Below are 15001 nucleotides of genomic sequence, written 5' to 3'. Positions count from 1 at the left end.
ACATTCCTTGGTGTTTACCCAAAGGAGTTGAAAACTTATGTTCACTTAAAAGCCTATGCATGGATGTTTACAGTGACTCTGCTCATAATTGCCAAGACTTACAAGCAATGAAGGTGTCCTTTGGTAGGTTAATGGTTAAATAAACTGTGGTACATCCAGACAATGGGATATTATTTGGTGCCAAAAAGAAATAAGTTATCAAGCCATGAAAAGACATGGAGGAAGCTTAAGTGCATATTACTTAAGTTTAAGAATTAAAGTGAAAGAAGTCAATCTGAGAAGGCTACCTACTGTGTGATTCCAACTGTATGACATTCTGGAGAAAGTACAACTATGGAGATAGTAAAATATCAGAGATTGCCAGGGGTTTGGAGGGGAGGGGATGAGTAGACAGAGCACAGAGGATTTTTAGGGCCATGAGAATACTCTGTATGATGCCATAATGGATATGTCACTATACATTTGTCCAAACCATAGAATACACCACATCAAGAGTGAACCTTAAGTCCAGTAAACTGGACTTTGGGTGACAATGATGTGTCAGTGCTTCATGGATTATAACAAATGTTCCATACTGGTGAGGGATGTTGATAATGGGGAGACTGTGCATGGTGGGGGTAGAGCGTATTGGAAACTTCATACTTTCTGCTCAATTTTGCTAGGAACCTACAACTACTTAGAAAGTAAGCTATATTAAAAAAAAAAAAAAAAAGCTGAGAGAGGGATTACTCCAGATCAGAAGAAATTAAAAACGCATTCTAGGAAGGAAGGAGAAAAGGAAGGGAGGGAGAGAGGGAGGAAGGAAGGAGAGAACAAGTCCTGGGAAAGAAAGTAGAGCAGGCAAGGGGACTGTGTTGGGGGCGATTGTTTTTCCTCAGGCATCAAGGACGGCCTTTCTGAAAAGGTGAGAGAAACCTGAATAAAGAGAAGTGTGGAGCCGTGTGGGTGTTTGGAAGGTGAGCAATCAGGGTGGGCATAGAGGGCGCTGAGTGCGAAACTACTGAGCTGTATGTGCTTGCTCGTCCAAGAATAGCAAGGGGGGCCATGTGGCTGGAGGGGAGTGAGCGCAGGTGTCAGGGGAAGGAAAGCAGGCCATCGAGGTAGCTGGGGCCAGAACACCATGCCACGACCCCACAGGCCATGAAGGACTTAGGATGCAGCAGTACCTGCACACTGGGGACCACTGGGGGAATCCCAAGCAACCTTCCAATTCGTGTACTTTATGTAAGGTTTCCATTCCTCCCATAAATTCCTGTCTGTCTTACGCAGAAAGCCCTGTACATGTTCCCATAAAGTGCCTTTACTCAGAGGAGCAGGAATGTGTCCTCCTTCCTGCCAACAAAGTGAGCCTGTCCCCAAAGCTGCCGTGATCTCACCCCGAGTAACCCTCTCAGCTTTCCTTTCTTCCCCTCACCCCGTTTCTCCCAGCGTTCCACCACAGCAGCCTGCTCTGTTTGCCAGGTGCTAAAGGCAGCCGGCCTCTGCCTGCCTCTGGGTCTTCCGTCTAACTCCTCTCTCTCTGCAGTGACTTTCCCCCAGGAGCCTCTTGTCACCATCCTTCCCCATAAGGACAGTCTCAAATCCCATTTCTTCTAGGAATCTTCCATGATCATGTGACTTGAACTGTACTCTTCTCTCCTAAACTCCTGTTTGGGTTACTTTTGGCTGCACGACTAGTACTTAAAATTATAACAGTAATTTATTATCTCTCAGAATTCCATAGGTTTATAGGCATTCTTCTGCATCACAGGATGTGGTGGGGCACTGGGACAGCTGAACACATCTGGGGGCTTCACAGGACTGAGCCCCCCAAGGTGGCTCACTGCCATGACGCTCAGCTGCAGCTACTGACTGGAGCCCCTATGGCTGGCATCTCCCAGCCCGGAGGTTCCACTCCAAGCAAGAGCGCCCCAGGGACCACAGGAGGGCACCACAAGGCTCCTGATGGTTTAGCCGCGGAGGGTGCCCAGAGTCATTTCACCTGTATTCAGTTGGTCAAAGACCAGGTCATGGGCCAGACCAGTTTCTGGGGACAGGAGGACTAGATCCCAGCTTTCAACAGAGGCAATGTCAAGAAATTAAAGTTATCTTTAATCTACCACAAATTTCATGGTGCTTTTTCCTCATACCTATTATAGCCTTTGTTTCCCTTTGCCTTATATTACAATTATTTAAGTGTTATCTTCATCTCACATACAAGATTTTAAGCCCCCATGAAAGAGTACATCTTATTTAACCCATTCTTTCAATGTAATCACCACCACATTTATTTATTAAATGCCTACCATATGCTTGATCTCATCTGATCAAATACACAATCTCATCTAATCTCTACCCTGACAGACGGACATTATTGCCATTTTACAGATTGGGAAAGTAAGGCACAGAGCAATTCAGCCGCCATGTAAATCAGTAAGTGGTGGAGCCAGGATTTGAACCCATTTAAGAGCCTGATTCTCATTCCCTCTCTCCTACTGCCATCTCACAATCTCATCACCAAGGAACTGTGCCTGAGTCACTCTGTGTTGGTGTTATGAAGTGTCCCTGAGCAGAAGAATAGAAGGGAAAGAAGGAGAAAGAAAGCAGGAGAGAAATCAAGTGGTGCCACGGAGCTGACCATTGCTTCTGGTGGCTCTGCCATGGCCCAGAGGATCAGTGCTGAGCGTCCCTTGCAGCCCTCTAGGTGGAGTGCAGAGCGTTTGGAAGCTCAGCAACGAGTGAGAGTATTTATTGGGTCTGAGTGCCTGATGCGAAACTTTCCTCCCAAATTCCAATTTTCTCTCTGCCAAGATAAGTAATGGAAGTTTATGGTTCATGTTCTAGCACACCCTGCTGGGCCAGGGAACGACAACTCTGAATTTCTGACCTGCTAAAAAGGAATCTAGATTCACTTCCCATCAAGAACAGACACCATTTCCTTGCTCAGTGAGATCCTTGCTTTGGAAAATTCTGCTTTTGTCCTTGGAATATCTGTGTGCACAAGGTCCCTCTCTGTGGAGAAGGAGAAACTTAAACTCAAGATAAGTGGAAACTTCATATCCAGGGAGATAGCAAATGAAATCTCAATACTTTTTACATTAAATAACCTCTTATATCTCTGTCCTTTTATAAACATAAGCATCAAGGGTCAGAAGTCTGAAAAACAACCTCGGTTCCTATATGGGTCCATGCAGGCTGCTGTAACAAAACGCCACAGACTGGTAGTTTATAAGCAACAAACGTTTATTTGTCACAGTTCCAAAGGCTGGGAAATCCACGATCACAGAGCCAGCATGGCTGGCATGATTGTGGTCCTTCTGTCTGGTTCACGGCTGGTGCCTCGTTGCTGTATCCTCACGTGGTGGAAGGGGCAAGGGAGCTCTCTGGAGCCCTTCTATAAGGGCACCAATCCCATTCATGGGGGCTCCACCCTCATGACTTACACATCTCCCAAATCCCCCTTCTTGATACCACTGCCTTTCAGAGTTAGAGTTTCAACATGTGGATTTGAGGGGACACAAAACATTCAGACCATAGCAGTTCCTCAACTCGAATGTGAGCCATTAACGTAAAAAGTGAAGACACTGATTTTTCTCAGCCTCTCTTCCCCGTAGCCTCCACATTCACAGGGCTCACCATCGCTGCCCACATGTGTACCATTCCCCAAGGACATCAGGTTTGAATGGTGGCCACATTCTTGGGCATTACAGAGCAGGCATATCTTCAATACTTAAAGGACACAATTATGAGGCCTGTACACACTTTGGGAATTACAAAAGCATTTCACTGGTCAATTAACATTCTTGCCTCCACTCCTAAGCCCCCAGAAGTAAAAGGATACATAAGCTTATAAAAATGCTATCTTAAGACCCTGTAAAATCTGATGTTAACTCTGCCAAACAACTGAGAAACCCATTCTGAAAAAGCCAACTACTTATCTAGTAAGGTCAAACAAAAATGTCATTGGGTCACATAAAGGCAATATTGTCTAATAAGAACTGTTAGTCCTACTGAATAGTTTTGCCTCCTCTACTCCCTGCCACCAGCCCCATAAACATGCTAACTTTTAGAAATGAAAGTCAGATTGAAGGACCCCTTGCTACAGCCCCACAAATGCATTTTAATCACTTAGAATAATATCTAAATATCTTACCATGTCCTGGAAAGTTCTATATCATTTGCCCCTGCCTGCTTCTTCTACTTCACCTCCCTCCATTCTCCCACATCAACAGGTCTCATCACATAAGTTTCCTGTTTGTTCTTGAACATGTTGAGTCTGATCTGCCTCTGGGCCTTTGCACTCGCAGTTCCCTTTGAAATGTACTCAGCTCAACTCTTGGCATGGCTGTGTTAATTCAAGTATCTGTTCAAGTGGCACTGTCTCAGGGTGCCTTCCCTGACCACGCAGTCTGTAGTGGTCTCCATCCTCTTGAACTACCTGTTCACATGCTCATCACTGCCCCTCTCTCTAGGATCTAAGCAGCTGAGTACGGGAACTTTGTTTCCCTGCTGCGTTTCCAGCACCTTCTGGAATACTTGGCACATAGTAGTGCTCAATAAATATTTGCTGAATGACTGACAATATTAATTTTTTATGTTCTCCAGTCATTTTAGAGAGACTGTTGCACTGGGAAGATACTTGGAAACTTTAACTCTCTTGGGAAGGCAGGGGAAGCCTTGCTTCTCTTTAATTATTTAATTACCTTCAAAGCTCGGGATTTCAGGAAGATTTAAAATCTTCCTTATTCCAGTTGTCACAGCTACATGCTCTCAGGCCTAAGCAGAACACCTGTGCTATTATACTGATGGCTGGTGTCTGGGCTCCCGGTAGGATTAGCATAGCAAGAAAGCATCTGCAGTCTGTTACCATTGGCATCTTTTGAGATATTAATTAATGGAGGTTTTTTTTTTTTTTTCTCATTCATGGTCAGGATTTTGATTAACTTGTAAGTGGGAGCTTTGTTGCTTAGAGAAGGTCCAAGAAGGGTGCTAGGAGGGCTGATGAGAGATACCAAGTCTGCCCTGAGCTGCTGGAGAAGGACTCCCCATGTCCCAGCCATCTGCCCCCCAGGTCTGTGTCGCCCCCACGCCCCATGTGGGAGGATGGGTACACACCATGACTGTAGGCTGCAGCGGGTAGTTGGACGTGCTGGGACCTCTCTGCTTACCAGACCCTCCTTGCTGTCCATAGCATCTTTATGGATGTGGGGGTCCTCAAGTTTTCAGCAGGGGAGGTCAGCAGTCACCAGCTCACTCTGATGTTTTGTCATTTGAACACCTCCATCTCAGCGTTTGGGTTCCACCCAGGCTGCCTCAGTGCTTCTGAACAACCAAGATCTGGAAACAGTTCATCCACAAAGCTGGCTTGGCAGGCAAAGGCTTCATAGCTGAGCTGGGGATGGTCTGACTACCTCCGCTGGGGCCAAGGGCCGGCCCTCTGCTTCCCTTCTACCTGATTCAGAGTTTCAGAGCTCAGTGGGGACTAGAGGAAAGTTCTGCCTTTAGATGCACAGACAGGTCTGGGTTTGAATCTTCACCAATTAATTAAAACTTCTAAGCCTCAATTTCTTTAATGTAAAATTGGTATGATAACCATAAACTACCTCATGAGTTTTTTGAGAGGATTAAATGATCCACTGCATGTGGAGTGTTTAGAACAGTAAATGTCAGCTGTTAGTATTGGGGTTCAAGTTAATGTGCACCACCTTAACAAGCCAATTCATCTTTCTGGCCCTCAGTTTCCTCATCTATAAAATGAGGGTAATGCTCTTGTGATCATGTGACAGTGAAATACTAGCTAATTTCATTGGTGAGCCATTTCATTCACATCTACTCTTTCCATGGAGTTAAGTTAGATTTTTCACAAAACCTTGAATACGATGTGTTGTCTGTTTTACTCATTAAAGAAATGTAGAAATACAGAATGGGGAAGGCTGTGTGCAAACACTGTCAGAAAGTTAAAAAAAATTTTTTTAAGCAAATAGCAGTAAAATGATTAATGCATGAGTGACCAGATTCTTTTCCCTCAGGGGAGAGCATTTTCCAGTGTGCTTAGAGCAGCAAAAAGAGGGAAAAGAGATTTGATGATTATTTCAAATCTGTCTCCTCCAGGGAAATTAACCCTGAATTACGGGGTACTTTTCATAAGGTCAAGTCTAGTATAAAACTAACAAAAAGAAACACCGTGAGGTGAACCTAGTGGATTCAGTCCTTAGCGCAGGAACATGTGGGCGCACCATCATTCCTGCTACAGAAATTCCTCTTATTTCCACAGCACCCCACTTCCTTAGCCAGGTGGGACCTGGCATATGCATGAAGAGTTACCCCACCTGGGCATGTTCTGGTCTCCCTTGCAGGGACATCCCAGCTGTAGAACTGATATATAGAAAAGCTCTCTCAGTCCACAGGACTCCCACCAGCCTCCTCTACCCTAGCGGTAATTGGTGCCACTAGGAGGACCACACAGGCAGCTGGACATTTTTGTATCAAAGCAGCCAGTTATTACACCTAAGTTATGGTTTCTGTTTTCATTTTTTCAAAAATTGCACTGAGTACCTTTATGGAAACCTGATTGCTTTTAGCCCTGTCTTTTGTCTTCTGTCTTATGGGCATTTTCAAGGATAAGGGGCATTTCTTATTTAATCTCTCCAGCACACCTTTCTGAAGCGAACCCTCTTTTCTGTAGGGAACCTGTTCTGCAGGAGGCTAACTCTGCTTTTCTCCATTCACACGACCTCAAACTGGCCAATCTATGTGTCCTATGCCCTTGGCCATCATGACTGGTTCCCACAGGCACATGATCCAGATCAGACAGGTCAGGATCTGCCATGGATTTTTTCTGATGCCGCAATTCAGAAGGCCTTGTCTTTATGCTGGGGTTGTTAGGCTGGGAGGATTTCAGTCTCAGGCTGCTGAAAGCCATGGGACGACCTTGAGAGACTACCTTGAGGGCCTGCTTGTGAGACAGGAAATCCCTGATTGCATTGTTAGAGCTCTGGATCAAACCCTGCCTGAAGGCATGCAAGTAAGGCATCATGTCAGTTAATAAATACCCTAATGCTGCTTTTTTTGAATGGGGTTTCTATAAATGCCAATTGAAAACAGCTTGATAGATCTACTTAGATTAGCCTTTTTGAAATTAGGCTTTTTGAAAATATGGAAGAATTGATATGAAGGAGTGAATGTGGTATAAAGAAATGTGAAATAGAGGGTAGCAGGTAGGGTAAACTTTGAAATTTCTTTTAGAGATTGTAACTCCCAGGAAAGGAAATCCCAGGGCAAAATACCTCTAAAACCAAAATCAGTCAAAGGTAGAAATAAAGTTTCAAACCCATTTATCCCCTACAAACTGCAGTCCAGGGCATCTCTTTCCTTCTGCTCCAGCAGAAGCAAGCAAGAGCACCCCCTAACCTCTCAGGTTCAGATAAGCCCTCAGTCACCCAGGTAATTACCTATTGATATGGAGATGAACTACCTTTCTCCACCCCTGAGGAATGCCTGTTGATATGCAGATGCACTAAAGCCAGGCAAGAGAGTCTCAAAATATTACAATTTACCCACAGAAATAATGTCACTTGTTTACGGAATACCTATTATGTACCAGGCATTTTATAAACTCTATCTTCTTGGCTTCTCACCACCATCCTTTGTGTTGTATTATCCCCATTTTAGAGAGGAGAAAATTGAGGTTCAGAGGAACTAAAAGACTTTCCAAAAACTGCTCAGGGAGGGAGTAGTGGAGCCAGGACTTTGCACTGAGGATTTTGGCCAAATAACCCATATCATACAGATCTGACTATCGCTCATTCACTCAGCACTTACTGGACATGAGCTATTTGCCAGGCAGTGTCAGGTCCTGAGGATAGGAAATGAATGAGATCATACTTATCCTTCAGCTACTTAAGTCCAGTTGGGGAGAACCCCATTAGGGTCATTATTATGGGTTGAACTATGTTCCTCAAAAAGATATCTTGAAGTCCTAACCTCTGGTACTTCTGAATGAGTCTCTTTGGGAATAGAGTCAGTGCAGAAACAATTAAGATGAGATCATTAGGGCTGGCCCTAATCCATATGACTGGTATCCTTATAAAAGGGAAATTTAGACACAAAGACACATGGGAGGAGGCCATGCAAAGATGAGTCAGAGATTAGAGTAGTCATCTACAAACCAAGGAACACCAAGGATTGCCAGCTGTCACCAGAAGCCAGGAGAGAAGCATGGAGCAGATTCTCCCGAGGAGTTCTGAGAAGGAACTAACCCTACCAACACCTTTATTTAGGACTTCCAGCCTCCAGAACAGGGAGACAAAGAATTACTGTTTTAAGCCACTCAGGTTTTGGCACTTTGTTAGGTCAACCATAGGAAACAATACAGTCATCCAGGGTTCCACCTGCAGAAACCTAAGTTTATTTGAATCTTGCCTAAGATTGCTCTGCCTGAGGGCCCCCCAGCTGCCCGCTGGTACAAGCCTCTGCAGCTAGAGTTCCACCCTCTCCAACCATCATACCTGGTAGGTGGGCTCCTGTGGGTAAAATTGCAATGCTTCCAAAATCTCTCCCCTGGCCTTAATACATCTCCATATCAATAGGTGTTTCTAAGGGGTGGAGAGAAGTAGTCCATCTCCATATCAATAGGTAATTACAAGGGGGAGCAAGGGAATATCTGGACCGAAGAGGTTGGATTAGGTTCCTTTTTGCAGCCACGAGAGGCATGGGCAAGCACAAGTAGACAACTGTTTGTAAGCAATAAACTGGTTTCTCCCACTTTTTATCCCTTTGGCTGATTTCAGTTTCAAGGGTATTTTTCCCCGGGCTGAGAAAATATTTTCTGCCCGGAGCTACAGCTCGTCCAGCCACAGCTTCCTGTCTTCTTCACCAACCCCCACGTGAAGCCACCCGGTCCTGGTGTGCCCGGCACTGGGACCCACCCTATAAGGAAACTCTGCTCTCACCTGCCCTCTAAACACACTCTGGCTCCAGTGGCATCCGGGTCCCTATTGTTTGCTTAGGACGGGCAAGTGCTTGGAGGCAGTGGACAGCTAATACCAGGGTGTTACCCGTCCTTTGTATTCCAAGTCTACTCTGTTTCCAGAATATGGGTCTCATGATTTCTCCTCTGTGATTAATGTTGAAGCCATTTCTTGATGTATTGTCTTAATAACTTGGAGAGGACACACAGCCTTTGGTCGCCACACTTGATGGCACTCTCACTCGACCAGCCCTCCCACCAGCCCATTCCTCCCTTTTTTTGTAGCTTTAAGAACATCTGACAGGATGGGTGTTTCTGGCCTTCTGGTAGGCTTGATTAAGTACACAGACTTAGTTCAGGCCATGGTGTCCCCTGGGCTTTGGGGTTTGGGGGTCAGACTGCCAGGATTAGAATGTTAACTGGCTGTGTGAGTTTGGGAAGGTCTGTTAACTCTGAGCTTCGGTCTCTCCTCTGTAAAATGAATCATTAGAATGAGTCAATGAGATGAAATCTCTGAAGTTCTCAGCATTCAATAAAAAGGTAGCCATTATTTTTAGCTGGTGACTGGCAGGGCTGGGACCACCCAGGTTTGTCTGGCCCTGGAGCCATTGCTCATTTCAAAAGCTCAGCATGACTTCTGCTGGGTTGCTCACCACCATTGGGTGGCTGTCACAACCAGATGCAGGCCCAGGAGCTCTGTGCTGTAAGAGCCATGCTGGACATTGCTAAGTACTTTCCACAGATGCTTTGGCTAAGGCTCCTATTCCCCCAAACTCACAGCCATGCACCCCCATACTCCTACTCTAGTTAATGATCTAGAAATCTAAGAATGTCCTTGCCTATTTGGGAATAAATAGGAGCTCCCCAGACTCCTGTCAGGTCTTTCTTCCAAAGCTTTTCAAGGACCCATGTTGTGAGGACAGGAGCTCAAGGAGAGAAGACTCACTTTAAGGTTTTATTTAACTACCCTGCCTCCCCCTCCCAACCCCCCAAGAGATACAGGTGACTGTGGTCTCAGCTATCTATCTGAATTCATTTCCTAGGGCTGTTGTAACAAAGTACCAACAATTGGATGGTTTAAAACAGCAATACTTAGCCTTACAGTTCTGGAGAAGTCCAAAATCAAGGTGTGGGCAGGACCATACTCACTCCGACAGCTCTAGGGGAGAATCCTTCCTTGCCTCTTCCAGCTCCTGGTTTTGCCAGAAGTCCCTGGCTTTCCTTGGCTTGTAGGTGCACCACTCCAGTCACATGGCTGCCTTCTCCTTGGGTGCTTTCATCTGGTCTTCTCTCTATATGTGTCTGTCCATGTGTCCAAATTTCCTTTTTATAAGGATACTAGTTATATTGGATCAGGGCCCACCCTAAGGACCTCATTTTAACTTGATTATCTCTGTAAAGACCCTATTTCCAAATAAAGTCACATTCTGAGGTTCTGGGGCTTAAGACTTCAGCATATATTTTTTGTCAGGGAGACACAGTTCAACTCATAACACCATCTGTGGTGGTTAGTTTTATGTGCTGACTTGGTTAGATCACCATGATCAGATATTATTTTAGATGTTTCTGTAAAGGTATTTTTTAGATGAGATTAACATTTAAAATCAGTGGACTTTGTAAAACAACATTTATCCTCCAACCAATCAGTTGAATGCCTTAGGAGAATAAGACTGACCTCCCTGGAAGAAGGTATTCTGCCCACAGACTACCTTTGGACTATAACAGAAATCCTTCCTTGGATCTTCCAACTTACCCCGGAAGATTTTTGGACTGGCCAAGCTTCCACAATCCTGTGAACCAATCCCTTAAAACGAATTCTACCACTCTTCTATATATAAGCATATATGTATATATGGATAGATATAAAGATATCTATCTACGTACCTACCTACCTACCTATCTGTCTATCTATCTATCTATCTATCTATCTATCTATCTATCTATCTATCATCTATCTATTGAGTTGGTTCTATTTCTCTGGGGAATCTTGGAGAACCCTGACTAACACACCATCCAAGAGTTCCTGTCACCAGAGGCCTTCCCTTCAGCCTCGGGATCTTGGAAGCCTCGGGATGCTGCAGTTATGGCCAGGCTGGCAATACCTCGCCTAGACAGAGGAGATGCCTGGGGTTGCCCTTCAAGCCACCTCCCTGTAAACAAACTATCAACCACAAAATGAGCATTTCGGAGCCTTCAATTTTTGTTGTTCCCTTGGCAGATGAAGATCAAACAGTTCATCTTGGTGTGATTTGTTGGAAGAGATGATGGGGAAGAAATGAGAAGAAACTCCTTTGTTTCAAAAGATACCACAGCTCCAGAAGCTTCTGTCCTTATATGTGGAGTTAGAGCAGAATCACTCTCGTAAAGCAGTGCACAAAATTTTTAAAGTCTATCTCATGGTTCATTGTCTCTACCTATTGCCGTGTAATAAACCACTTCAAAATTTGGTGACTTAATATTGTAACTATTTTATTGTTTATGACTCTGAGGGTCAGCAATTTGTGCTGGGCTCAGAGGGGTGGTTCTTCTGCCTGATTTGGAGTCACTATATGCAGCTTCTGTCACCTGGCAGCACAATTGAGTGTCTTGATTCAGGCTGCTAAAACAAAAACACCATTGGCTTTGTGGTTTAAACAGAAGAAATTCCTCACTGTTCTGAAGTCTGGGAAGTCCAAGATTGAGCTGCCAGCCAATTCAGTTCCTGGTGAAGATTCTCTTCCTGAGTTGCAGGGGGACACCTTCTTTTGGTGTTCTCTCAGGTCCGAGACAGAGATCATCTCATTCATGTCTCTTCTCATAAGGGCACTAATTGCATTCATGAGAGCCCCACCCTGATGGCCTAATTACTTCCCAAAGGCCCCACCTCCTAATACCATCACACTGGGGGTTTGGGCTTCAACGTGTGCATTTGGTCAGGGAGGAGTATACAAGTATTCAGTCCACAGCACTGGACTAGATGTTCCGAGATGAGTTGTTCACACACCCGGCAGTTGGTGCTGGCTCTTGGCTGGGCTTCTCTCTCCATTCCAGTCCTCATCTTCACTGTTGCTATCTGGGGCTTCCTGACCTGGAGGATCCATGTTCTAAGAAGGCAAGGGTGGAAGCTGCAAGGCTCCTTAAGGCCTAGACTCAGAAGTCACCAAAACACCACTTCCTTTGTAGTCCTTTGGCCAAAGCAGTTATAAAGCCTTCCTATGTTCAAGGCAAGGAGGAATAGACTCTACCACTTGACAGGAGGTGGTAGAGAGGGACATTGCAAATGTATGTGTCTGTACTTATGTGAGGATTTATTATGGCCAACTTTGCGAATAATCTACCATGTTTACTAAGTAAATTAAACTAGTGAATATAAAGGGCACGTCATGTCTGAATATATCAGTGGAGGTGACAGTGTGATACTGATCAGAGCCAGAGATCAGAGGGTATCTCAGACGTGCAAAGACATTGCTGTTCATTATGCCATTTGGTTGAGAACCCGAAAGGAAGAGTTTTTGGATTCTGCCTGATTCGAAGTCTAGTCTATAAATTTTTTCCCTGTGAAATTAGATATTTGCCTCATCTCTGTTACAGCACAGCCAGAGGCATCTGGTGGGGCTTGCTAACTTATGTTCTTAGATTTTCCTTGGCAGAAATTAATTTTTTTCTTATGAATTTTTTTCTTTTTCCAATCCCCAGTTAATACCAGGGATCCACAATTCATAAATTTGTTCCTCTTGGTTCATTGTTTCAAAATGAGACTTTAAATAGATTCCAAAGACTTAATAAGAGTGCCACCTAGTCACATAATGAAGTCACTGTGCACGTGGCTGACAGGTAGTAATTTATTATTATCCTTGTCCCTGGTAAGAGGCGTGCCATGCACAGTGGGTGCCTAATAAATATTAGCTGTAACAACATAACGGTGGAAGAAAGTTTGTCCTTTTGTGTCTCAACCAACCATTCATAATACATTCTTCTATTATTACCATGCCTATTTTCTGTTAATGTTATCAATTATAGGTAGAGGGGAACTGTAGCTGTGTGTCTTTATTATTGTTAGTTTAAATGTCCTAATTTATCCCACTACTGTGTTTTGCTTAGCATAGCAAGTCACAATATTTTTCTGTCCCTGCAGTGAAAGACTGCAGTAAGTTGATCTTGCTAACAAGAGGTAATTATTAGCTTCCTGAAGAATGTTACCGTGTATGCACTGCTAAGCATTCATGGAGAATTCATATTTCTATGAATTTTGGACAAGACGCGGTAGCAGCAAAGAGAGATAGGGCTATTTTAATATTTGTCCTTGTTCCATTTGCATATCCATCACTGGTAATTTGTTAATGCTGGTTGTGTTTCAGTCTGTGGTCATGCCGAGAATTAATGCACCTCTCTTGACTAATACACCCAATTCCAAGGTGAGAACTGGGCAAGTCACAACATTGGACAATTCTGGCAGTCACACAGTTTGCATTCGGGAGTGACTTCTCAGGGTGATGCTTCTCTGAAAAGTCAGCAGTGAAATGGCAGATTTTAAAGCACAGTTCATTGATGTTCAAGGGTTTCTTCCTCAGATGAGCAGAGCTATGATGGCATTCAGGATTGCACAGGTTTTGTGGAGGTTTCTTTTTTGCTTATTTTTTTGTTGTTATTGTTTGGAGCAGGCAATGGGAAAGCAAGGAGACTTAAAATTCAGCAGAAGAGTGCCAAGAGTCAGAGGTCGGCGGGACTGGGAAATCCTCAGCTGGCAAGCTAAGGGTCTGAAAGAAATGGAAACCTCCTGAAACATCCGGGCCTATTCATCCATCGATTATACTAGACACTCTAACCAGACTGCATATATGTATGTATTAAAAACATTGCATTCTTTTAATACATTTCCAGTGCATTATTCTGATAAGGAAAACTTTAGATAAACCACAAGCTGGCAAATGTTGGAATTTGGCTGTCATTATTAAACATGTATGAAGTACCTAGGTCAATCAATTGTCGGCTCATATGATCAATCAACAAATAATTGTTGAAGCCGTCGTGTGGGCCAGTGCATGCTGGGCTTCAGGAATAGCAGAGGAATTTGCAGTCTAAAGAAGGAGAAAGACAAAGAGGCAGGCAGATTCAGTATGGTGGCATTTATGGGAGGGCTCAGCATAGAATGGCTGTGCATACCCCAGGCCCAATATGGGGGAGTCTCTCTGGGGTAATTGGCCTCTCAAGTGAGGCAGAGGTATGATGAGAGGTGAGGCAGGAGAGGTAAGCAATGCCAGGCTTGGGGTTAAGACCCATGCTGTGGAGTTAGGCCAACACAGGCATGGACAGCTTTAAGAAAGGAAGTGACATAGCCCAGCTGAGGTTTTAAAGACTATTCTGCTGCAGTGGGCAGGGTGGTATAGACGGGTGTCTTAGGTTGGGTTGCCAAGAAGCTGAGGCTGACACGGGCTTCTTGGGCCAGCAGTTTCTTTAGGGAGTTCTCTCAGGTGAAACCTGTACAGGTGTGAGGGAAACAGGACTCGGACAGGGGACATTCTGTCCAGCCACAGCCTCATCTCCTGGGAAGATCTGGGGCCTGGGGGGTCAACCTTGTACTTCACATCAGGCAGTCCTGGCTATGGACTGTCCCCAAAGGGGAAGCAAAACCTCGCGGGCATTCCCTGGGCAAAAATGTGTGGTGCTTCTTTCCTCGGGCTAGTCTCAGGAGAAGGGAAGGGCTGTGAGCTGTCAGCAGCCCAGAGCCAGGGGGAAGTGGGAGGGGCACCAAGAGCTTCTACTCTCAGAGAGAAAGATGAGCAGCTTAGAAGTCTCTTGACATCCTCCACATGGGGGAGATTGCGGCATGCCATGGTTAGAAAGGAAAAGGCGAATCAGTTTTTCTAATGGAAAATGCATTAGGCTTTCTGGAGAGAGCCGCTAAGTGAGGAGTGAGAACAACAGGACATTACCGGCGGTTTGGCTGAGGGCAAGACCTGGGAGATGTATCCATCAAACAGCAGGAGAAGAGGCCCACAGTACAGAATTAATCAGAAGTAAAGGGAGTGGGATTTGAGTAACATTAGAGGTATATGTCAGGCAAGGCAGGAATGG

Source organism: Manis pentadactyla, chromosome 5 (assembly GCF_030020395.1).
Source record: "Manis pentadactyla isolate mManPen7 chromosome 5, mManPen7.hap1, whole genome shotgun sequence".
NCBI lineage: Eukaryota > Metazoa > Chordata > Mammalia > Pholidota > Manidae > Manis > Manis pentadactyla.
This window is presented reverse-complemented; position numbering follows the sequence as displayed.